The 26,054-nt window shown below is 38.1% G+C and overlaps 2 protein-coding genes across 2 annotated transcripts in view; one reads left to right on the top strand and one right to left on the bottom strand.

Annotated features, from left to right (window-relative positions):
• Positions 1-26,054, bottom strand: part of CXADR (CXADR Ig-like cell adhesion molecule) — a 200,741-nt gene that overhangs the window by 86,112 nt on the left and 88,575 nt on the right. The gene's annotated exons all lie outside the window — the stretch shown is intronic.
• BTG3 (BTG anti-proliferation factor 3) overlaps positions 17,184-26,054 on the top strand; it is a 37,943-nt gene continuing 29,072 nt past the window's right edge. Inside the window, exon 1 of the mRNA XM_025449984.3 lies at positions 17,184-17,299. The gene's annotated coding sequence lies outside the window, so the exon portion shown is untranslated. The remainder of the gene's footprint in view (positions 17,300-26,054) is intronic.

Raw genomic sequence — 26,054 nt, 5'->3', positions numbered from 1 at the left:
TGGATTTCTCAACAGCACACTGGAAGTAGAAGAGCAACACCTTAAAAATTCTGAGGAAAAATATTTCTCAACATAGATGTCTCTATTCAGCCAAACTATCAATTAAGTATGAGGAAAAATAAGGAGGTTTTCAGACATTCAGGGTATCAAAAACTTTGTATCACCTGCACCCTTTCTCAGATAGCCACTTAAAGGCTAAGTGTGGCAGTGGGTAAAACCAAAAACAAGGAAGACATGAGACCGTCTGGAGATAGGAATTCTACAGGGGAGAGAGGTAGAAGAAATTATGGAACTCTGGTCAAGAGCAATTCCATGGTCACAGGTGTGGGGAGGCCCTGAGGATAGCCTTTCTAGATTAGGACAGGTTAGAGAGCTTCAGGGATATGCAATGCCAGAATACCTTACGTGTCTGAACATATCAAGAAGAGATTTAAACAACTGGCAGATGGGTTCTTTTTTTTAAGATTTTACTTATTTATTTTAGAGAGAGAGATAGCAAGAGAGGGAATGAGAGAGAGGGAGGGAGTTGGGGGGGCAGGGCAGAGGGAGGGGGGAGAGAGAGAGAGAGAATCACAAGCCCACCCAGTGCTGGGCATAGGGCCCCACTGCAAGGCTCGATCCCACACAAAGATCATGACCTGAGGTGAAATCAAGAGTCAGAGGCTTAACTGACTGAACTACTCAGGCCCCTCAAGCAACTGGCAGACAGTTTCAATTAGAAATATATAGAAAACTAAATTTTTAAAAATTTGAGGACAATTATTTAATCCAGGGAAAACACAGTTGTGAGTGGGAAGAATAATCATACTTATATAAATCACTGCATTCTATAAAGCATAGCTGTGAATACCATTTATCATCATCATAATAATGCAATAATCTTGCTCTAATCCAAATCATGAAATAACTATGGTAGTAGACACATGGGGAAAAAAAAGAAAAAGAGAAACATGTGATAGAGTGAGGTATAGGTATGAGGATTAAAGAAAAATCATCATCTGGGCCAGCCTGGGTGGCTCAACAGTTTAGCACCGCCTTCAGCCCAGAGCCTGATCCTGGAGACCCGGGATCGAGTCCCATGTTGGGCTTCCTGCAGAGAGCCTGCTTCTCCCTCTGCCTGTGTCTCTGCCTCTCTCTGTGTGTCTCTCATGAATAAATAAATAAAATCTTTAAAAAAGAAAAAAACCATCATCCGAAATGGGATATATTAATAGATAATGACTGAAATAAAAAAATCAAGAGAATAGTATTTACAAACTGGAAGGTCATATAACCAATACAATAAAATAGCTGAAAGTGGCTGCTTCTGAGTAAAAATAAATGGATGGAGAAATTAAGGATTGTATTTGTTGTTGGTGGTAGTGGTTTGTATTATTCTGTTGAGTTATATTATTATTTAAACTTTGTGCACCTAAAATTTTGATTTTCAAAAAATGGAGGGGAAAAAAGGCACAGGGAAGAAAAATCAAAACCTGCTGTCCAAATATTGTATGAATAACTATCTATGTCTCGGTGAAATTTTCCAATGATAGCATCATACTCAAATTTCCTTCACACCTAAAGTTGCCATCTTCTCATCTAAGCTTCCTATAGGTTTTCTGTTCTATGTCATGATTCCTGCTTCCAAATTCTTCCATTCAATTTTCCTATGGCCCTCTGCATGTTTCACCTGCCTGCATTTCTTGCTTAAAGATCTAAACCTAGGACTTTGAGATAGTCCTATATACTTAATCTATACCTCTAATTATAACAAAATCCTTGGAAACCAGAAGAATGTCTTGTGCTTCTTTGAAAACCTAGCACCTGATTCTACTCTTGCAATAGTATGTACACATATAAATATTTCCTGGTGATAATTTATTGAACATAGATGATTTGATATAGTCACTTTGTACATGTCATCTACTTTAATGCTAAAACAACTGTGCAACATGAGTTTAATAATTGCTATCCTGGGGATCCCTGGGTGGCTCAGCAGTTTAGCACCTGCCTTCGGCCCAGGGAGTGATCCTGGAGCCCCGGGATGGAGCCCAGGGATTGAGCCCCGGGATGGAGTCCCGGGATGGAGTCCCACATCGAACTCCCTGCATGGAGCCTGCTTCTCCCTTTGCCTGTGTCTCTGCCTCCCTCTCTCTCTCCCTCTGTGTGTCTCTCATGAATAAATAAATAAAATCTTTTTTTAAAAATTGCTATCTTACAGATGAAGTGGAGGGGAAATAAAGGGCAGTGAAAATCTCACAACTCTGGGTGTAAGATATCACATTTCTTTATTTTGTTTAAATGCAATTGAGCAGCTTAGAGCAGCAATCAGTTGGCAGGAAATTCCATTTCAGTCATTTCTGGACTGACCTCTTCCATTCTCACTTCAGGTAATACAAAGGTTGAGAATGGGGATGTCTTCTACACTCCAAATATTGAAAGAAAGGCTCACAGTCTCCACTAGTCTCCACTGATATGCTCATTGTTCACGTCACATGATCTGTCCCTGAGGGAAGTTGTATTCACAACTGAGGGTCTCTGTAAGTCCTGAGGCCAGGGTTCCTAGAGTTCCTCTTCCCTATCATCCTATAGAAATCCATCCAACTGGGAGTTAACAAGCAGGATCTGTGCTACCTTTTCTGGAAACCACCTAAATCCTCTTCCTCCTGCTGGACTCAAGGAATTGTTTGCCTATATCCAGTTTTATTTCTACCCCCAACACCTCCCCACCCTGCCAAAACCCTAATCTTTCTTCTCATCCAGAGCAGACAATGGGTCCTCATAATGGATCTAGTCTTTCAAAAGAAAAACAAAACAAAACAAAACAAAACAAAACAAAAGGAATGAAGCTGTCCTCTGGCAACATCTGCTTTCCATTCAGCAACCCAGAGCCCCTGGGGCAAAGGAACACAATAGTTTGGCTACTTTCTTGGAATGGGAAAGGGAAAAATACCTTTAGCAATGAAAACAAAGATTTTTTTTTTCTAATTATACACCAATAAAACAAAAGCCCTGCCTCTAATATAAATACACATATCATATACAATATAAATATAGAGAAGCAGATATTTGTATAATTATATTTGTAAAACATACAGTTGAATGAATGCCTGTGTGAAAAGATTTTCACTGTAAAAGCAGTAACTTTTATTACAATGACCTTATTCTCCAGTCTTCTACTATTGCCTTTGAACCACATTCCAAACTCAGGGAAAAAACATGTTTATAAAACTGCAAAGGTCAAGGCCAGTAATGGAAATTGATTTTACATGCTCAGCGGAGTGTTTTTAAAACCATGGAACAGTCTAAAGGAAAAGAAATCTATTTAATTACTCGACAGTCTTTTGTAGTCCATTAAAAAGGCTCCACAAATGTCTACCTCTCCTGAACCAACTTAACATAAATCCCTCCCATTAAAGAAGCACTTCTTAGAAATTGCACAGAATGCACCCTTCTAAAGATGTGAAAAACTCCAGAGGATGAACTGAGAATAATGATTCCTACACGAAGACAAGCTACTTCCTTTAAATGTTTTAAATAAGGCTGAAATTTTCACTCAAAGCTCCTGCCCAATACCTGAGTAGCTGGTCCCTTTGAACCTGTATTTTTTTCCTTTCACTGTCTCTTTGATAAGATGATGAGGAAGAAATCAATAGCCTCTGTTTCAGGAGCAATTATGGTACATTTTTGCCTTTATTCTTTTTGAATGTCAATCTATTGTGGTCAACACTGAAAGTCTTTTTCCTACATTCCAAAGCAAATACATGGTAATTTGAAATATGATTTTACGTTAATTAAAACTGACTGCTTTTTAAATTCTTACATTTTAAATAGCAAATGAAGATGAAAATGGTACATAAATTAGATTCAAGGAGCTGTATATCTGATTGACTACTTGGCTATACAAGCAAGTGTGCTTACCTTGGTTAAGTCAATACTCAAATGAGTTTTCTGGGACAATTGTTCTTCAGCTAGGGGAGGGCAGACTGCAAGTTCTTCTAAAGATCACTGTGTTCGGGACCCCTGGGTGGCTCAGTGGTTGAGCGTCTGCCTTTGGGTCAGGGCATGATCCTGGAATCCTGGGATGGACTCCCACATCAGGGTCCCTGCATAGAGCCTGCTTCTCCCTCTGCCTATGTCTCTGCCTCTCTCTGTGTGTCTCTCATGATTAATAAATAAAGTCTTTTAAAAAATCACTGTGTTCATTAGATCATTAATTGAATTAATTCCATTTAATTAGAGTTCTTGAATAAGCACATAGTCAAGCACTATTGTCTGGAAGTTTAGTAGTCTTTCTAGACAAGTCATAATTAATTAATTATGCATTAACTCTACAGTATCTATTTTAGGACAGCAACAGGGAAACCATGATAAATGGCTTGTGCTACCACTGCTAGTTTGAAACAAATTATATTTCAGATGCATTTATAGTGTTCTCTTATACTAACAGGCCTTCACTATGTTATAATTGTTATGTCGAGGTAGGTTCTCATCGAAGGTTATCTTCCACCTTTTTTTTTAACTGAAATTTAGCTTTCTCCTGTTTCCTTCCCTGCAGTCAATTCCAGTGAGGGCTGCTTCCTTCTACAAGTCCTAAACCTACAAGCCAATCTGAAGCTTGGATGGCTCAGTGGTTGAGCATCTGCCTTTGGCTCAGGTTATGCTCCTGGGGGTCCTGGGATCTAGTTCCCTGCAGGGAGCCTGCTTCTCCCTCTGCCTATGTCCCTGCTTCTCTCTGTGTGTCTCTTCTGAATAAATAAGTAAATTCTTAAAGAGAGAGAGAGAGAGAGATGCCATTTTCTTCTTCCAGACTGTGGTTTTCAGCTTTAAGAAAAAGAAGAAAGGAAAAAAGCCTCAATAATTTCTATTATTCTTTTGAAACTTACTTACATTAGCTAAACCCATCTAGTCAGTTATCCATGACCTTCCATAAGGTTTTGAATTACTAGGTCAGTTTTCTTCTCTATCTATGATAGGCTAACAAATGGAACCACAAAATATATCCATGCTCTCATCCGTGGAACCTGTAAATGCTACCTTATTTGGAAAAGGAGTTGATGTGATTAAATTAAGGGTCTTGAGATTGCCCTGGATTACCTGTATCAGCCCTAAATGCTGTCACATGTGTCCTTGTAAGAGCAAGGCAGAGGAAAACTTGACACACACACAAAAAAAGCAGTGTGAAGATGAAACAGAGAGAGTTGAAGATGCTGGCCTTGAAGATTGGAGAGATGCTGCCACAAGCTAGGAATGACAGTAGCCATTAGAATGGAAGAGGGGCAATTGGGGGGGCTCAGTCGGTTAAGCATCTGACTGGCTCAGGTCATGATCTTGGGATCCAGGGATGAAGCCCTACATGGGACTCTGTTCTCAGTGGGGAGTCTGCTTGTCCCTCTGCCCTTCCCCCTGCTTGTGCTCTCTCTCTTTCTCTCTCTCTCTCTCTCAAATAAATAAAAAAAAAATTTTTTTTTAAATGCAAGATACATCTATGAAGGCAAGGGAAACAAAAGCAAAAATGAACTATTGGTACTTAACCAAGATTAAAAGCTTTAGCACAGCAAAAGAAACAGTCAACAAAACTAAAAGACAACCTACAGAATAGGGGAAGATATTTGCAAATGATATATCAGATAAAGGGCTAATATCCAAGATTTATAAAGAATTTATCAAACTCAACACCCAAGAAACAAAAAAATCCAATCGTGAAATGGGCAGAAGACATGAACAGAAATTTCTCCAAAGAAGACATACATATGGCTAACAAGCACGTGAGAAAATGCTCCATATCACTTGCCATCAGGGAAATACAAATCAAAACCACAATGAGATACCACCTCACACCAGTGAGAATGGCGAAAATTAGTAAGACAGGAAACAACGAATGTTGGAGAAGATGTGGAGAAAATGAACCCTCTTGCACTGTTGGTGGGAATGCAAACTGGTACAGCCACTCTTGAAAACTGTGTGGAGATTCCTCAAGAAGTTAAAAATAGAGCTACCCTTTGACCCAGCAATTACACTACTGGGTATTTACCCGAAAGATGCTGATATATGAAACACCAGGACATCTGCACCCCAATGTTCAGAGCAGAAATGTCCACAATAGCCAAACTGTGGAAGGAGCCACGATGTCCTTCGACAGATGAATGGATAAAGAAGATATATATACACATACAATGGAATATTACTCAGTCATCAGAAGAGACAAATACCCACCATTTGCTTTGATGTGGTTGGAACTGGAGGGTATTATGCTGAGTGAAATAAGACAATTGGAGAAGGACAATTATCATACGGTTTTACTCATACGTGGAATATAAGAAATAGTGAAAGGGATTACAAGGGAAAGAAGAGGAACAGTGTGGGAAAAATTAGAGAGCGAGATAAACCATGAGGGACTCCTAACTCTGGGAAACAAACAAAGGGTTCTGGAAGGGGAAGTTGGTGGGGGGAATGGGATAACTGGGTGATGGGCAATGAGGAGGGCACTTGATAGGATGAGCACTGGGTGTTATACTGTATATTGGCAAATTGAAATTAAATTTTAAAAATTGCAAAAAAGAAGAAGAAGAAGAAACTGGAAGAGAAAGGGAACCTAACATCTCTTAGAACCTTCAAAGGGAACACAGCCCTGTCAACATCAACAGACTAGTGGTACTGATTTTGGACTTCTGGCCTCCAGAACTGAGAAAGAATAAATTGCTGTTGCTTTAAGCCAGCAAGTATGTGGCATTTTGTTAAAGAACCATAGACTATTAACATATTATCTATTCTTTACTTTCATTCCCTAAGATTTTACTACTTCTCTTGTGCAAAATCTCTAAGATTTTACCACAGAAAACCAATAGAGAAGGATCATAAAGGCCCATGAATAGTCTCAAGAACAAGGGAGTGATCAATATCATTAAATATTATCAAAAGTTTAAATATTTTAACGTATTTATTGGATTAGACAATTAGGATGCCTTTTTTTATTTTTTAATATATATTTTTAATTAAAGTCCGATTTGCCAACATATAGTATGACACCCAGGGGTCATCCCATCAAGTGCCCTTCTCAATGCACGTCACCTAGTCATCCCACCCCCTGCCCACTTCCCCTTCCACTACCCCTTGTTCATTTCCCAGAGTTAGGAGTCTCATGTTTTGTCACCTTAATTTTTCTCACTCATTTTCTCTCCTTTCCCCTATAATCCCTTTCACTATTTCTTAGATTCCACGTATGAGTGAAACCATATGATGATTGTCCTTCTCTGACTGACTTACTTCACTCAACATAATACCCTCCAGTTCCACCCACGTTGAAGCAAATGGTGGTATTCATTAGAAAGTCTTTAGTAATAAAAAGAAGAAGAATTTCAACATGGTGGTGGGGATGGTAGTCCATATGCAGTTTCCAGTAGACTGAGCAGTGTATACAAACTAGAAAGATGAAATCAATAAGGATAGATCTGATTTTCAAACACTGTGTTTGCATATAGAAACAGATATAAAAGATGTTTATCTGGAGTTGAACAAAGACCCAAAGTTAATTATTCTTTAGGGGGAAACTTGAGGATATTCATAAGAAAACAACCAATAGGGGATCCCTGGGTGGCTCAGTGGTTTAGCGTCTGTCTTTGGCTCAGGGCGTGATCCTGGAGTCCCAGGATCGAGTCCCACATCAGGTTCCCTGCATGGAGCCTGCTTCTCCCTCTGCCTGTGTGTGTGTGTGTGTGTGTCTCTCTCTCTCTCTGTCTCTCATTAATAAATAAATAAAATCGAAAGAAAGAAAGAAAGAAAGAAAGAAAGAAAGAAAGAAAGAAAGAAGAAAGAAAGAAAGAAAGAAAGAAAGAAAGAAAGAAAGAAAGAAAGAAAGAAGAAAGAAAGAAGAAAATAACCAATAGAGGGAGAATAGAGAACAGACAAGATATTTGACAAAATGAGGTCTCTGAAGAGGTGGGAAGGCAAAGAACGGACAATGCTAAAAGAACAGACATGAATAGATATTGGGATGCTGCTTCCTCTGAGATGGGAATGAAGCAATAAAAATGGGAATAGAAGCAACTAATTTTGTATTAGTGTGTGGCAGATTACCACTTTCTATCTGTATGCTCTATAATAATGTGACTGTGTCACTCCCCCATTAAAAGATGGTCATTCTCCTACCCTTGATTCTAGGCTGTTTTTAGTGACTTGCTGGACCAATAGAATACAATAGAACTGATATTCCAGGACCTCCAAGGCTTATGTCCACATTTTGGAACACAGGATCTTGGGACACTCTCTTTCAGACTTAGCCACCATGCTGTGAGCAGCCATACAGAGCCACTGGAGAGGCCAGCCCCTAATAGGTGCTCTGGTTAACAGCCCAACCCAGTTCTTACCTCACAACCAACAACATTGCCAGCCTTGTGAGAGAGACATCTTGGACACCCAAACAAGTCAAATCTTCAACTGTCCATAGGCCAACCTGATTGTCTTTGGTCAAGCTGCAATCACATTTGGGGTGCAAACACCCCAAAATGAGAACTGTCCAGCTGTGCCCACCAACCTACATAACCTTAAGAGAAAAATAACTGTTTTAAGCCACTAAATCTTAGCATGTTTTGTTACCCAGTCAAAGCTAGTCAGAACATAGAAGAATGGGAAGTTAAAGAGTTCAAGCTTAATTTTCTCTTAGTTGAGTAGAATGCTAAATGATTTGGTATAGCTAATATGAGGAATGAAACAGAAAATTGATCAGGGTTATGTAGAAAAATTGTTAAACACTGTCAAGAGCACAATGCATGTCATAGACCTAACTCTGTGGTGGCATCAATCCCCCTGTATGATTTTTCTCTAGTAGAATGTAAAAGATCCATATAGGTTTGAGGTTGGGCAATGAGGATAAACAGAAAACAAGAGGCCAAGAGAGCAGAGACTGGTGCCAAGAAAGTGATTAAGCAGTAAATCAGTGCCTAGGAGCAGGACCGACTGATACTTTAGACACATGGTCTAGGGTTCACAAAAATGTTTTAATTTCTTTTAGAATAAGAAGAAAAAATAAACTTTTAGGCCAAAGAAAATGTTATATTTACCTTTTATAAGTGCAATTATAAAATATACCATTTTTTTCTTTTGTAATGGAGAATGGGGTCCATAAAGGCAAAAATGCCCAGGTCTTGTGAAAGTCATCATGTGGTCCTGCCAAGTAAAGCCAGACAATATGAGAAAAAAAGGAGGAGTTAAGGGTCAGAGGTCTTGAGGAAACGATTATGAATCTGTAGTCAAATCAGGAGAGCAAGAAACATAAAAGGATAAGAGACTGTGGTAAAAGAGTGGAATGGGAGAGGTTTAAGTTTTCAGAAAAGTAGAGGGGTCTCACAGGGGATGAGAAGCTCCAGGACATGGTGGTGAGAGATGGGAAGAGACATGACTGTTGGAGCAGAGGAGATCAAGGAGCATGGAAGGTGGGAGGTTGAAAAGGTCATTAACATTGAAGTGATCCAAGATGGTGGCAGGAATTAGAAAGACTAGGATTTCTGATGAACCAAAATTTTTTATATAAAAATTGAAGTGCTAGAAGAAACCCATTTTTTTCTTTTTCTTTTTCTTATTTTAAACATTTTATTTATTTATTCATGAGAGACAAAGAGAGAGAGAGGCAGAGATATAGGCAGAGGGAGAAGCAGGCTCCCAGAGGGGAGCCTGATGGGGGACTCCATCCGAGGACCCCAGGACCATGACCTGAGCCAAAGGCAGATGCTCAACCACTGAGCCACCCAGGCACTCCCAATTTTCTTTTCTTACATTGACATTTATTTTCAAAATACACATTAAGTGGAATTTGGGAAGTTCCTTAGTTTTTATAATAATAAAATATATTTCAAGTATTTTTTCTACCAAAACTAATGTGAATTTCTTTTTTTTTAAAATTGAAGTATAATTAACATAAGACATTACATTGGTTTCAGGTGTACAACACAATAATGATTTGTTATTTTTATATATTGTGAAATGATCTTGATGTCTAGTCAATGTCTGTCACCATACATGGTAATGAAGTTTTTTTGTGTGTGTGATGAGAACTATCAAAATCTACTCTTAACAATTTTCAAATATGCAATGTAATATTATTAACTATAGTTACCATGTACAGAAATTTTTAAAGTTAATTTCAAAATAGGGAAAGGATAGGCATGATACAAAATACAGAGAGCAAAATGGAGAGATTAGTAAACAATGCAGATAAATTTTTTCTGCACAACAAACATCAAAACCAAAATGACCATTTAGGGGATCCCTGGGTGGCTCAGCGGTTTAGTGCCTGCCTTTGGCCCAGGGTGTGATCCTGGAGTCCCAGGATCAAGTCCCGCATCGGGTTCCCGGCATGGAGCCTGCTTCTCCCTCTGTCTCTGTCTCTGCCTCTGTCTCTCTCTCTGTGTCTATCATAAGTGAATAAATAAAATCTTTAAAAAAACAAACAAACAAAAAAAAAAAACAAAAAACAAAATGACCATTTAACAAACCAAGAAAAAATATATTTCAATTCATATGTCAATAGAGGTCTATTTTCCTTATTAGGTAAAAACCTGCAACAAAATAGCAAGAAGACAGGTAAGGGTGCTGCACCCAGTTCCAATGCGGGGGGTTTTTATTCCCACTCTGCCGACCAATCCTCTGATACCAGCTAGATGACCTACAATTCAATTCAAGTCTGACAGCTCCCAGAGATAGCATCAGATTCCAAAGGTTAAGAGCTCAGTCCCACAAGACTGCCCTCCATTTCAGATACCAATCACAAGTTCAGGTTAACAGTGCTTCTGACTGACCAGCTATAAATTTGAAGTTCCCACAAACCTCTCCTTGGATTTGATTAACTTGCTAGAGTAGCTCACAAAACTCAGGAAACCCATTTACCCACAAGATTACCAGTTTATTATAAGAGATATTAAAGTATACAATCAACAAGCACGGCAGCCCCGGGTGGCCCAGCGGTTTAGCGCTGCCTTCAGCCCAGGGCGTGATCCTGGAGACCCGGGATCGAGTCCCACATCCGGCTTCCTGCGTGGAGAGCTGCTTCTCCCTCTGCCTATGTCTCTGCCTCTTTCTCTCTCTCTGTCTCTCATGAATAAATAAATAAAATCTTAAAAAAAAACCAATCAACAAGCAGATGAAATACATCGGGTGAGGTCCTGAACAGAGGATCTTCTGTCTAAGTGGAGTCTGGGGCCTAGCATGGTGGCACATAGAAGAGTTCTCTTTCACCAATCTGGAAACTCTCTGAACCAACCACTTCTAGACTTTTACAGGGACTTCATTATATAGGCATGATTGATGAAATCATTAGCTCTTGGTGATTGATTCAACATGCCAGCCCTCTAATCGAATGGTTGGTTCTCCTGACAATGAGTCTCCCACCTTAGCTAGAGTCCAAAGTCACCGCACTGACATAACAAAAGACATATTCATCCTTCTCGTTACTTAAAAAACCCTCAATTCCATAGTTATAAAAAACTTTGTGCCAGAAATGGGGATGAAGACCAAAATATATATTTCTTATTAAAAATCGCAGTATCAACAATATAGGCAAAGGAGATGGCCAAAAATTCACAAAAGGGAAATACAGAGCTAAACATTTGAAAAGATGTTCATCCTCACTTAAAGTAGGAGAATTGCAAACTAAAACTTCAATGAAATATTTTTCAACTATCAAACTGGCAAAGGAAAAAAAAATTAAACATTGTGTTGGCAAGGATAATGACACTGACTCTGACACATCACTGATGGCTGTGTAAATCAGCACACAGCCTATGGAGAACAATTTTGTCAACAGCTACTACAACTTTAAAAAAGCAAATGACTTTTTTTTTTTTTTAAGATTTTATTTATTTATTTGACACAGAGAGCACAAGCAAGGGAGCAGCAGGGGGAGATACAAGCTTCCCACTGACTAGGGAGTGCAAAATGCAGGGTCTAATCCCACCACCCTGGGAGCATGCCCTGAGCCAAAGGCAGACACTTAACTGACTGAGCCACCCAGGAGCCCTGCAAATAACTTCTGACCCAGCAACCTCACTTCTAGGAATTGATGCCACAAATAACTTGCAAATATAAAAGATGACCTAAGTAAAATGTTATATATAGCAGCCTCATTTGCAATAGCAGAAGACTTTTCTTTTTTTTTTTTTTTAAGACTTTTCTTTAAGAAGTAAAATTTGTATGTACTAATAGGAAAAATTATTCAAAATATTTTGTTAAGAAAAAAATGGTTTTCAGAACGGTGTCTATAATAGCTTACCACTTGTGTATTTCTAGGAAACAATTTATATATAAATATGCATACATATACATAAATGCATATGATTCTATTTTCATAAAATATTTCTGGAAGGATATCCAAAACTTGGTGATGAAAGTTCCTTCCAGACAGAGGTAGTGGGGGACTGGAAGACATGAGGGGAAGGCAATTTCCATTACATATTCTTTTTGATGAGGAACCACTTGTCATTGTCCTCAGTTATTGTGGAAGTGACTGTGGCGGGTGTTAGAATGGGGTATCATACAACTCAAAGAAAGAGGGCTTGTTGGACATGGAGAGTCAAAGTTTGGAAGAAACAATAAAAGTCTAAATGAATACCACTTCCTGGCCCAGAGATACAAATGAAGAAAAAATGGCTAGCATCTCTAAAGAAAGCTGCCTGAGAAGTGATAATGTCAAGGAAAAGCCAAGTTTACATTAGAACAAGAATACAGAGAGTTCCAAAGAGACTGAGGACATTGTAGAGAATAGAGTATTTCCAGAAAGCAGTAGAAAGGGTTGTGAGAGAGGTCAGCAGTGGGAAGCAATGAGAAGATGACTCAGAGAGGAAATTTTGCACAGAGCGGGGTAGAGAAGAAAATGAGAAAGAAATGCGTGGGGCAGCCTGGATGGCTCAGCGGTTTAGCGCCGCCTTCAGTCCAGGGCGTGATCCTGGAGACCTGGGATCGAGTCCCCTGTCGGGCTCCCTGCATGGAGCCTGCTTCTCCCTCTGCCTGTGTTTCTGTCTCTCTCTCTCTGTCTCTATGAATAAATAAAAATCTTTAAAAAGAAAGAAAGAAATGCGTGAAGAGCTCGCATTCTAGACTTAAGGGTGATGTCTATGAAAAGCACGAGAGCAATTAATAGCTAACAAAGTTCTGTGGTTTTATCAGTGTCAGCTGAGCTCAGGCACTGGGTGACCCAATGATGTTAGCTTGGTCTTTAAGGCTAGAACCCATATCAACTGTTTGACTCTGCACAGTGGCCTTAACAGAAATTCAGTAAAAGAATTCTTTCTCTGCCATCACAAAATTCAATACTAGGCAGTATGGAAGTGGAATGCCTTCTCCACCCTCAAGGAATGCCTTCTCCAAACCTCATCATCAACTTGAAATTCTACTTTCTGATCTATTTTTCCCACATGCTCACTCACTCACTATAACTGAATTGCTTTTGCCTTCACTGAGACCTCTCATTAAGTAGAACAGAGAAGAAATGTTAGAAATCATTTACCCTAGTGATGCTCATGAGAAATCACCTGGCATTGCAATAACATGGATGGACATTGAAGGCATAATGTAAAATGAATAAGTCAGACAGAGAAAGAAATATTGTATGATTTCACTTGTATATAGAACCTAAAAACAAACATACAAAACAAAACAAAAAGCCAAAGTTTCTATATTCTCTTTTATAGAAACAGAATAGATTGGTGGTTGACAGGGGTGGGAAGTGGAGAGATTGAGTGAATGTGGTCAAAGGGTACTCAAAGGGTACAAACTTCCAGTTATAAGATGACCGGGGAATTTAATGTACAGCATGTTGACAATATTATGTGGTGAATACTTAAAAGTGGTTAAGAGAGTAAATCCTAAAAGTTCTCACCACCAGAAAAGGTAAGGGAGATGATAAATGTGTTAACAAACCCTACTGCATTTACCATTTCACAACATATACACGTAACAAATCATCACGCTGTATACCTTAAATTAATGCAATGTTATATGCCAATTAAATCTCAAAAAAAAAAAAAAAAGTTGGAGTAAAAATCACCCGACATGCTCTAAAACAAAACAAAACAAAACAAAACAAAACAGATATCTAGGTTTTACTTCCCAATCTGATTTAATTGTTCTAAGATAGGGACTAAGAATAATATTTTTTTAAACCTCACCAGGTAATTCTATGTATAGCTAAGTGTGAGAGCTGATTTACTTCAACATTTTTGTTATAAAGATGAAGGAACTAAGGCAGATGACCCAAGGTCAACCCTCTAGAAAGTGGAGGAAGGGTTGGAACTTTGGTCTCCTTGTTCTCAGTCTAGTATTTATACCTCAATTCATATTGCTTTGACCCGTGATTCTGTCCTTTCTCCTAGCTTCACTTGTCTCTTTAGCCAACCTTAAGGCAATAATAAAAAATACCAAAATGTGGGATGCCTGGGTGGCCCAGTCAGTTAAGCGTTTGCCTTTGACTTAGGTCATGATCCCAGGGTCCTGGGATAAAACCAAGAGTCAGGCTCCCTGCTCGGCTAGGAGTCTGCTACTCTCTCTCCCTCTGCCCCTTCTCTCAGCTGTGCGATGGCATGTTGCTCTCTCTCTAATAAATAATTAAAATCTTAAAAAAAAAAAGTAACCAGCATGACCTTCACCAGGATCCACAGATCCAGCTCCCAACAACTGTATAAGCCCAAACGTGGACTTCTAGGCCATTGTAGGCAGCTTTGCATTGCTTGAAGTCACTTAATGGTGCCACTTGGCATCATCATATATTCTTGCTCTCACCCCAGTGAATCCTCATTCTACTTAGCCATCCTTATTTCACCTTTCTTTGTTCCTTGTCTTGTTGCCCAGAGAGCTGCTCCAAATCTTTTCTATGTTCCTTCAGTCATCTGCCTTAGCTATGTGCACTCAGCAAACTAAACCATCTGATATTAATGCCATCTTTTCCCTAGCATCTCCTCTGCCTGAAATCATCTCTGTATTTAAACTTTAACTATCCTCTTATTAGGTCTAACTTTCGTCTGTAATTAGATTTAATCCCTCTTGTTTTTCTCAAGTACCTGTTCCACCTGTCCCCCCCAACTCTCCTTTCTCCAGTCATCTCTTCTCTACTGCTTCTTTTCTCTCAGCTTAAACAAATTTAGCAGTTTTTCCCATCCTTAAGGCAATCTTCCTTTACAATAACTGCCCTATTAAGTTACTAATCACCATCCCTCTTTCTTTCTTAATAACATACTATTATCCAGGAAGGCAAGTTTAAGAGTTTTATATTGTAAAGCTCTTAGAAGAATACCTGGCTCATAACTCATAGTAAGTGATCTATCTCTCTATCTACCTACCTATCATCTATGTTATCTATCTAAGATGTTTGTTATCTATCATCTATTTGTTATCTATCATTCCATCTATCTATCTATTTTTCATCTATCTATCTATCTATCTATCTATCTATCTATTTATCTATCTATTATCATCATCATCATCTATCTTCCCGGCACTCTCCAACAAAGCTGTATTTTTCACTCAAGGACCTGCTCAAATGGCCTCACCTCCATGAAGCCCTTTCTCGATCAGCTATGACAGGCCAAATTAATGCATACTTTCTCTCTTTTACCAAATCACTTAGAGCATGGTGAATCAGAGCATTGTGTCCAAGTGCCTGGGTGCCAGCCCTGTTTTGTCATTACTCCCTACAGGCTGACAAAGTTTAGGACAAGTCCCTCAAAATATGCCACTTTGGCATAAAGATTGAGTTAAAAGTAATCAAGATCCAGCAGGATCAGGAAAAGCTCTTTACCTCCTCTATAACTGCTTAAAAAGAATTTAGGTGGAGGACTTGCTTCAGAAAGAGCTATCACCATAGATAACTATACTATGATATGAAGTACATTTGGTAGATAGGGAGGAAACTAGCAAGGTCTTTTTGATCAAAGTCCTTTCTTTTCCCATTACTTGGGACTTTGGTAAATATTTGTTTGGTAAATGTCTCATTTGTTTACCAAACATTCTGTTTTTCATTCTTCTGAGGATTGCATTCCTTCCTTTTGAAGTCCCAGGCCCCTAACCCCTTGTCCCTAGTTCAAGATGCCTTGCTGATGTCTTTGCAAGTTCCATGTCTATGTGGATTCCCTGTACACATACACTATTAAATTTGATTTTCTCCTGCTACTTTGTCTCATGTCAATTTGATTCTTAGTCCAGCTAGAAGGACCTTGAAAGAGACAGGACATTCTTGTTCCCCAACAAGGCCTTTGGCTTCAGTTACTATCAGTAAAATGGCAATGAGAATAGCATCGAGCTCATTGGATTACGATGAAATGTCACACACAGTAGTAAACATAGTATCCAGCGGTAACCAAACATATGAAGTTTCTACAGCTATGAAGCTTCATTTAGGAGGGGGAATAAGTAATAAATGAGTAATAATAAATGCTGATATACAACATCTTAGTTGATCACCCATTTAAAGGCCTTCTAAGAAGGTGAAAAATGATCAGTGATCCATTCAATGCACTGGAGGAAGAGAGCTCCTGGTGAAACAAACAGCATGTACAAAGAACTAGAAGAATAAAAGAAGCTGAAAAGTTTGCACAACTGACATGTCCTATAAAAGAACAGCCAATGAAGGAGAGAAGAAAATTGGATAAAGAAACCAGGTTCATAAACCATGGTAACAGATTTTACTGTTTTAAGTTATAATGAGAACTGAAATTTTTTAAAAGATATTATTTATTTATTCATATTATTCATGAGAGACACAGAGAAAGAGGCAGAGACATAGGCAGAGGGAGAAGCTGGCTCCCAAGGGGAGCCCAATGCAGGACTTGATCCCAGGACCCCCAGGATCACGACCTGAGCCAAAGGTAGACACTCAACCACTGAACCACCCAGGCGTCCGGAATTGAAACATTTTAAGAGGACAAACAACATGTTCCAGCATTTGTTTTTAAAAAGAATGTCCAAAAAAGAAAGAAGGGTAGAAAAGAAGGAAGGAAGGAAAAACAATGCTTTGGTTGATGTTTGTGGAAATGAAATATTCATGTTCAGACATTAGCATAGCGACAGGTAAGCACTTACTGGCAGATTATTTCAAAGGCAGCACCAATATATCCCATCCCATGTGTTCTTCTTACAATATAAAGATGCTCTGAATTGAAGTAGGCCTATGCCAACAGCAGTAGTGAAACCATATGACTTCCAGGCTATGTCATAAAAGACAATAGAACTCTGCCTTTATCATTAGAACTCAACCGCCATGCTGTGAGGAAGCCAAGCAGCTGCATACATAGAAGAGCCACATGAAGGTGTTCCAGTAACTGCCCAGTGATGATACCAGGTAACAGCCATAATCCTCCAGATGTGTGACTGACTGAGTAAGCCTTCATATGATTCTACTTTCAGCCTTGAGCCACTCCAACTGATGCAGGGTAGACAAAAGAGAATCTATTCCTGTGGGGCCCTGCCAAAATACAGATCTGTGAGCAAATTAAATGTCGTCATTACTAGATTTTGGGGTGGTTGGTTGCATAGCGTTGGATAAATGGCATAGTGGGTGTTAGTATTAATATTATCTCTGCTAATTGCCTGTCCAATAGCCTCTTCTTACTTCTTAAAAGTAGAACGTCAATTTTCTTTAGAGCAGAAAAATAACCAGTTATAAAAACCTATTTCCCGAGATGTCTTTCAGCTAGTGCTGACATATGATTTGCCTCTGGCTAATGGAATATAAGTGGACATTTACTATTTAAGGCTTCCAGGAAAGCTATTGTATTCCTAACAAAAAAAGGGACCAATTCAGTTAGTAGGTATCTTATGCCTCCACCTTTCCAATCTTATTGCCCAGAATTTAAATATAATATCTAGAGTCATTTTGATTTAATTCCTTGCCCCCTGAAGTCAGATCACCTGAGTTTGAGTCTGTGTGATATCTCTGAACCTCATCTTTCTCATTTAGAAAATTGGAATAACAGTCCCTGCATTATAGGATTGTTTAGAGGAGAAATAAATGAGGAAATTTAAGGAGATATGTGTATATATATATATATATATATATATATATATATATATATAGTACTGGATAAATATTAGCACAATGGACTGTTATTGACTCTGGTAGTCAAAATCTATTCCCTCTAAATTGGTAAGCATATCTTTATTTCCCTTCAGAGCAGGACCTCTGCCACTCTCAGGCTGTGTGGTTTTTGGTTCAGGCACCACCCCAATGCCAAGTGGTACACTGGACACAGCTTGAGCTGTTTGACTTCCTAAGCCAGGCTATTTTATTTAAGGATAGAGAAGTGACCCAATCAAGGGCAAAAATGCAGCAAGACTTTTGCTGAGACTTTCAAGACAGAGGCAGACACTCTCTTCTGGTGGCCTTAAGGCTGAGGAGATGTAAGGTCTGGAACTGCTATAGCTGTTTTAGCCATCACAAGAAAAAAGGCTGTCTAAGAATAGTGCCAGAAAGAAAGAAAAGAACACAGATGCTGAGAAAGAGAAATGACCTGTGATAGCATCACAGGTCAGTGTGTGTGACTTTCAGAATCACAATCAAATAACTCCCCCCTTTTTACTTTGGCCAAAGTGGGTTTTTTCCTGCACAAAGGAAGGAAAGAGTTCTAATTGACTCAGCTATTATTATTATGGATGAAAATTTTATTGAAAAGATAATATACATCAAGATTAAGAAACACAACTCAGATGCAATATTTTAATTACTCAAAATTATGCGAAGCTGACAATTACTTTTTCAGTTTGCATTATTACCTCAGAAAAATAAGAATAGAAAGGAATATCCTCAACCTGATAAAAGACATATTTGAAAATCCTATAGTTAGTATTATATTAATGGTTTAAAAAAATAAACACATCAGTACTAAAATGGGAAATAAGGTAAGGATGTCCACTCCCACCATGTCTATTCAATATTGTACTGGAGGTTCTAATACCATAAGAAGATGAAGAAAAAAATAAAAGCAAACAGATTGGAAAGGAAAACACAAATCTTTGTTTATCACAAATGATGTGATCATCTATGTAAAAATTCTAAAGAAACTGCAAATAAGGGGATCCCTGGGTGGTTCAGTGGTTTAGCACCTGCCTCCAGCCCACAGCATAATCCTGGAATCCTGGGATCAAGTCCCATGTCGGGCTCCCTGCATGGAGCCTGCTACTCCCTCTGCCTGTGTCTCTGCCTCTCTCTCTCTGTGTCTCTCATGAACAAATAAATAAAATCTTAAAAAAAAAAAAAAAAGAAAGAAAGAAACTGCAAATAAGCTATAAGAACTAAAACTAAGTTTAGTAGGATGGCAAAGTCAATACACAAAAACCAATTATATTTCTATAAATTTGTATGAGCAATTGGAAGTTGAAATTAAAATTTACCAGTTACAATAGCAACAAATTATGAAATGCCTAAGAATGAATTTGGTAAAAGATTTTAAGACTTATTTACTAAAAACTATAAACACTGTTGAGAAAAATTAAAGAAGATCTAAGTAAATGGAGAGATATACTATGTTCATAGATTAGAAGACTCAATATTGTTAAGAAATCATTTTTCTCCAAAATGATCTATAGATTCAGGACCTCTGAGTCAAAATCCCAACAGACTTTGTCGAAGTCTTAAAAAGACTTATATGGAAATGCAAAAGATTCAGAATAGCCAAAACAACTTTGGGAAAAAAGAACATAGGGAACATTTTGAGCTTTTTCTAGGAAGTTGTTTCTAGGAGCATAGTTCTGAATAAAAGGCTGGAAATATCTATAAGAAAAAACAATCTTTTGCAGCTCAAAATCCTTTTATGTTTGAAATATTTTAAAAGCATATTAGTAGTTGTCATCAGCTTAAGAAATGCCTGAATGACTCTATCCTTCAGACACCAGTCAAGAGTGAAATGGGATGGGGAGAGGGTGTGGCATGGGATTACCTGCTAGTGAAATATAGGATGCACTGGAAGAAAAAAGTCTAATTTACTAAATCAATTAAAAATAGTCATAAAATTACTAATAAAAAGAAAGATATTCTACAAATATTTGATGCTTATAATTATGCCTTAACAGGGCAAAACAAAGAACAGTAACATCAATTTTTAAAAACTTGAAAACATGTACTAACCTAGGAATCTGTGACCTAAAATTTTAGTACTGGGCTTGTCACTAACCAGCCTTTGGGCAGGTTAGTTTACTTCTCTTGATCTTAATCTTGACATTTTCAAAAGGAGGGTTTTGAGGGACATAATTTCTAAGCACTTCTCCCAGATTTATACTAAAAATCTTATTTAGGCCTTTCTGTATGTGTTTCAGCACTACTATACCTTGAGATAACTTCCATTCAGTTCTTCTCTACAGAATCCAATGCCTTGTAATTTCCATATCTTTATTAGAGACCATTATGATGGGATTGTGGTTGTTTTGAAGGAATCAAGGGCTATAAAATGGTTTTCTCTTTCAGCCAGGACCAGTAAAGAAGGCATTTAGCATGTCTGTAACCAATGATTATGGATACTTCTATTTTTAATTCTTTCTGCAGTCCTCTAAAATGTAGTCTTTGATACATCACATGCGTGAAATATGACCATTATTTTTTCTCTACTGATTTCCAAAGCAAGCTAGACTATTGGAGGGTAGATAAGTAAACTAAGAGGTTCAATGTTCTAAATGGAAATAACTAGTTCAAGTTCACCACCTTATCTTTCTCTAGCTACATCTGAAAAGCCCCCTTCGATATTTTTATAAGTCTGATTCCTGACTTACTAGAAAAGCTATTGTGCTATAAGGATTGTAATCCAAAGAAAGCTGGTTTAGGCTCTTTTTAGTGCATAAAGACAGAATTCAAGAATATAAGGAAACATAAATGAAATTTTGCAGTCTTAAAAAGTATTTTGTCTTTTAGCTGTGGCTAGAATGAGGTACCGCTACCTTATTCTGTCCCAGGCAGGTCCCAATTAGCAGATCCTCCCACATAAGCCACCACTATTATGTAGAGTTACAGATGAAATCTCTTTTCTAAAGATCATACTCCTGGGTTCATGATCTTTTGAGATTTTTTTTCTTCTTTTGTTCACCTTTATTCTACAACTTACCATCAGTCCAAAAGACCTGCTTATTTTTTACTAGTGTATGGGAGGCCATTCTGAGATATAAGCTTCATATGATTAAAGAACATTCCCGGTGTAGAAACCTTAGCATAGGTTTAAAGAACGACTTAAACTTTGGGACCATCTTGACCATAGCTCTAGCCAAAATCTAAGTTCCCTCCTTTAACCCTTTCATACTATTGACACAAGCTTTGACTCAAATCTATTCTGTTCAGCTTTAATTATAAGTTATACCATTAATGACCACCTGCGTTGCCAATCAGGCTTGTGTCTCCTAAATGTTGCCCTTTGGAAACTTCTATCACTTTGTCGTAATTTTCTCTAAACTGAGCTCCCATAACGATATGCAACTCTGTTATTCTGCTTGCTTTATCTGTTCTTTTTACTGTTCTTCCCACCCTTGATCTTTCCTAAGGCTGTAAACTCACGTTGTATTCTCCTAAGTCTCCCTCTGAACCCCTAAGCTTTTTTTTTTTTTTTTTTTTTTTTGAATGCTTAAACTTTGTATCTCACAGACTTTTTGAACTCAGGCTCCAATTTTTAACCTATAGATTGTAAAACCCTTCATTCTTGAAAAAAATGTGTGAATTTTGTTCACTTCAGTTGGTTCACTCTGAATCTTTCACTATGTGGTACTGAAACTAGAAATAAACAAGTTATTTATCCCTAAATTCTCAATCATGTTTGCTTCCTATTGAAAATTCCCAAATTCAGACATTTTTTAAATAGTGAGAAATAAAGCTCATCTTCCTTTCATTGTTCCTATAATCAAGTGGTGTCTAGTCTACTGCAGTTGGGGGTGGTTAGGCAACACAAACATGCCTTTGGCTTACAGTCTGTCTGAGATGGAAGTAACGCGGAGAAACATATAAAATGAAATCTATACAAAAATATATAAAATGAAAAGGATATCAGCAGTGAATTTTTTCCATAGAAATTATAGAAATTATTTCATTAAAAAAGAATCCAAGTTGACATCTGTAGGCGCTATCTCACACTTGAGTAAAAACAAAGTCAGCTGTTGCCTGACTGCAACAGTACTTTTATTTGACACTTTCAAATGCTTGGCTTAAAATGAAGCAGTGTGCTGGCCAACAAAAAGCAAAAGAGCATGAAAAGCAGTGGGGAGATGAAATTGGGTAAAAGCAAGACATTTTCAGTTCAACTGTTTTATTTTATAGTCTAAGACTATAAAAGCAACAAACTAAAACTTTACTATTTACCACTGAATTCTACATAATTCTACATTAAGTGTCATAATCTATCCTTTCCTCAAGAAAAAATTGCCAGTTCTATATTTAAGCTAAAGAACCTACAATACCAATGTAATAAAAATCTATTTTAAGGATTTAATACATTTCACTATTCAGATTTCCATCATCCTCTTAATGAAATACTGTTTTTCTACAATACCTTAAAGTCTACACTTGATGTCTCCATTTTCTCAAATCTGGTTCACTCCCTTTGGCCGGTGTGAGGGACCGAGGAGAAGTCTGCTTCTCTACATCAACTTTTTCTCTATCCATTTCTGCTTCCTTTGTCTTCTTGATCTATGCCATCCATTTCAATTTCTACACTTGTATTCTCTTTCCCACAACCTACTACCCTCCTAGAAAGCAACATATTTTGGGGTTGCTTTGATTTCTTCTTAGATTCTAGCTCTTAATCTCCTGGCTATATCTAACCCTCAAATCACATTTATTTCCCACCCAGGGTGATTTGGAGATATCGTGGGTTATTCTCACATTGCTCAGAGAGTCTGATATCCATAAGTAAAACAAGCCACCCAGGTGTTTTTCTAAACAAAAGGTATTTTTCCTGTAACTTCATTGACTTCTCTCTCCACAGGCAGAATATATCATTCTCCCCTTTGTGCTTGCACAGCACTTTAAAAATATCTATATTGCAATATTAAAGCTATGATTATTTTACTTGTCTGTCTTCCCAAGTAAATCTAAGACCCTTGAGAACAACAACTGTGATGGCTAAGTTTGTGTCAACTTAGCTGGGCCACATGCTGAGCAAATATATGGTCAAATATTATTCTGAGTTTCTGCAAGGGTGTTTCCAAATGAGATTAATATTTAAATCAGTAGACTTAGTAAAGCAGACTGCCTTCCATCATGTGGGTGGGCTTCATCTAACCAGTTGAAGGCCTGAATAGAACAAAAAAGCTGATCCTTCCCCAAGTACAAGAGAAATTCCTCCTGCCTGACTGCCTTCAAACTGGGACACTCTTTCTCCTGCCTCAGACTTGAATTAACATGAGCTCTCCTAAGTTTTGAGCTTGCTAACCATTGGATTGGAAATTAACTATCCTGTGTCTCCAGCTTATTGATTCATCCCACAGATCTTGGGACTTCTTAGCCTCCATAATAACATGAGCCAATTCCTTATAAAAAAATCTTTTAATATGCACACATGCTATTGGTTTTGTTATTTTGAAGAACCCTGATACAGAAACCTTATCTTATGTATTTCTAATAGCCCAGAACTTGGCACAGTGCCTAACAACAAATAGATGCTTCTCTTAATGGTTTGTTGAATTAACTGATATTTTAATAGTGTTTTATGGTCTCCTAAATGTAAGACTTATATTTGATTAGTTAGTTGTTGGTTTTGAAAATAGCAAATGTTGAGCCCCACAATGGTATGAGAAAGAGTGAATTCCTTGTTTTTTAAAAATTGCAGCTAAAATGTTAGTCAACTAAAAGAAGAAGGAAACTGGGGCATCTGGGTAGCACAGTTGGCTGAGTGTCCAACTCTTGGTTTCGGCTCACATGGTGATCTCAGGGTCATGAGACCCTGGTTGAGCTCCATGCTTAGAGTGGAGTCTGCTTAAGATTCTCTTTCCCTCTCCCCATACCCTTCCCCACAACTCTCTCTTTAAAATAAATCTTTTAAAAAATAATTTAAAAAAAATAAGAGAAGGAAACTACTAGACTAAATTTAAACTACTTACCATGTTTTATTGATCCATTCTTTCAATTTGGTCACACATCCATTCTCTTATCAGTTTGGGTCTGAATTTTCTCCTTATGGACCATGAAGCTAACTCCTTCCATTTCTCCCTGGTTCTGGCATTTCATCCCTCTTATCTTTCCCAGCAGCAACTATAGGTTAATTTTCTAATATACTGCTTTTGTCTTATCCCCAAATTTTCAGCAGCAGTCCTGTACTATCTGTATTCTTCACCCTAGTATTCAAAATTGCTCACAATCTGATCACAACCTACCTTTTCATCAGACTCTCAAGCAAATCCTCCACCCTTCCTGTTAGGTTGGTTAATGTATACCTCTTTTACATACATTCAACTAAATTTAGCCCAGTTCTTTTTTTTTCAGTCCAGTTCTTAAAATACCTTCCCCCTTACTCTTAGCAAGCCCAAATTCTCTTAAGAAATAGTGGAGAAATCACCAAGTCTGGATTTAGGAAACCTTGTGTCTAGTTTTTTCCAATAGCACTATGTTGTATGACGGGGGCAACTGAGTCAAATCACTTCTCTAGAACTCAATTTCCTTATCTATATGATAATGAGAAAAGACAAGAGGATAGTAAGGTGTTTTTTTTTTTTAGATTTTATTTATTTATTCATGAGAGACACACAGAGAGAGAGAGAGAGGCAGAGACACAGGCAGAGGGAGAAGCAGGCTCCATGCAGCGAGTCTGACATGGGACTTGATCCCGGGTCTCTACGATCAGGCCCTGGGCTGAAGGCGGCGCTAAACCGCTGAGCCACCCTGGCTGCCCAGTAAGTTCTTTTTCAATTAAAAAAATGTTATATTTTCTTCATCTACCAGCACAGCTCTGTCAATAATTCAATCGTTCTTGAGTATTTCTTATGACCAATGCACACCTGCTCTATGAAACCTGAATACCCCTCACCACACCCCTAACAGCTGGACTTGTTGACTCAAGTGCATTTATTTTCTATGCCATTCATTTGCCACATATTATTTTTAGGCCTTATCATCTTAAATATAGTATTGTCTCCCTAGGAGCAGCGGCTTATGCTTCTTCTACATATACATGACAGATAAATTCTCAAACTTTTAAAAGTATACTTGAGAAACTTATTAACAATGTTGATTCTCAAGCCTCTCATCCATCTCCTTCCGATTCTGATTCTATAATTGGTAATCTACATTGTAAAAAGTACCCCTTCCCTGTCCCATAATTCTGAGAAAAAACTGCTCCACTGCATATAATACGTTTTCTTGCTTGCAGTTGGCATGGGTTGAAAAACTTTATTTTTTAAAAATCTGTTTTGGGGATCCCCGGGTGGCTCAGTGATTTGGCACCTGCCTTCGGGCCCAGGGCATGACCCTGGGGTCCCTGGATCGAGTCCCATGTCAGGCTCCCTGCATGGAGTCTGCTTCTCCCTCAGCCTGAGAGAGCCTCTCTCTCTCTCTCTCTGTCTTCTCATGAATAAATAAATAAAATCTTTAAAAAAAGAAAAGAAAATGTTTTTAAAAAATCTGTTTTAATTCAGAAAGGTAGGTATGTTTGCATTGAGAAAATTCTTTTTTAAAAGACTTACCTATTTATTTGAGAGAGAAAGAGAGAAAGAGAGCACTAGCAAGACCCCAGCTGAAACCAAGAGTCAGCTGCCCAACCAAATGAGCCACTCAGGTACCCCACATTGAGAAAGTTCTTACATAGAAAATGGCTCAGGAGGGATGGGTAACTCTAAAATATTCTGCCCACATTATTAAAGATATTTCCCAAGAGGAAAGTAAAGAGAAACATGAATAGAGAACTAAAGAAACTGCTTGCATAAGGTGCTGCTTGATGGATCAGCTACAGATAACAAAGACATGGGCTGAAACCCTTAACAATGGTAAAGGGAAGGCTAAATGTCAGAATGAGCTGATACTCTCACAAGGGGCTGTTTAGCTAAGTTCAGAGAAAGTGTTCAGATCTCTGCACAGTGCAGATGGAGATAGAAAGCAAAATCTTCAAAATCTCATTTTGTGTTCATTCTTTCCTCCA

Source organism: Canis lupus, chromosome 31 (assembly GCF_003254725.2).
Source record: "Canis lupus dingo isolate Sandy chromosome 31, ASM325472v2, whole genome shotgun sequence".
In the NCBI taxonomy this organism is placed as follows: domain Eukaryota; kingdom Metazoa; phylum Chordata; class Mammalia; order Carnivora; family Canidae; genus Canis; species Canis lupus.
The sequence above is the reverse complement of the archived record's forward strand: the minus strand, read 5'-3'. Positions and strand labels throughout refer to the sequence as shown.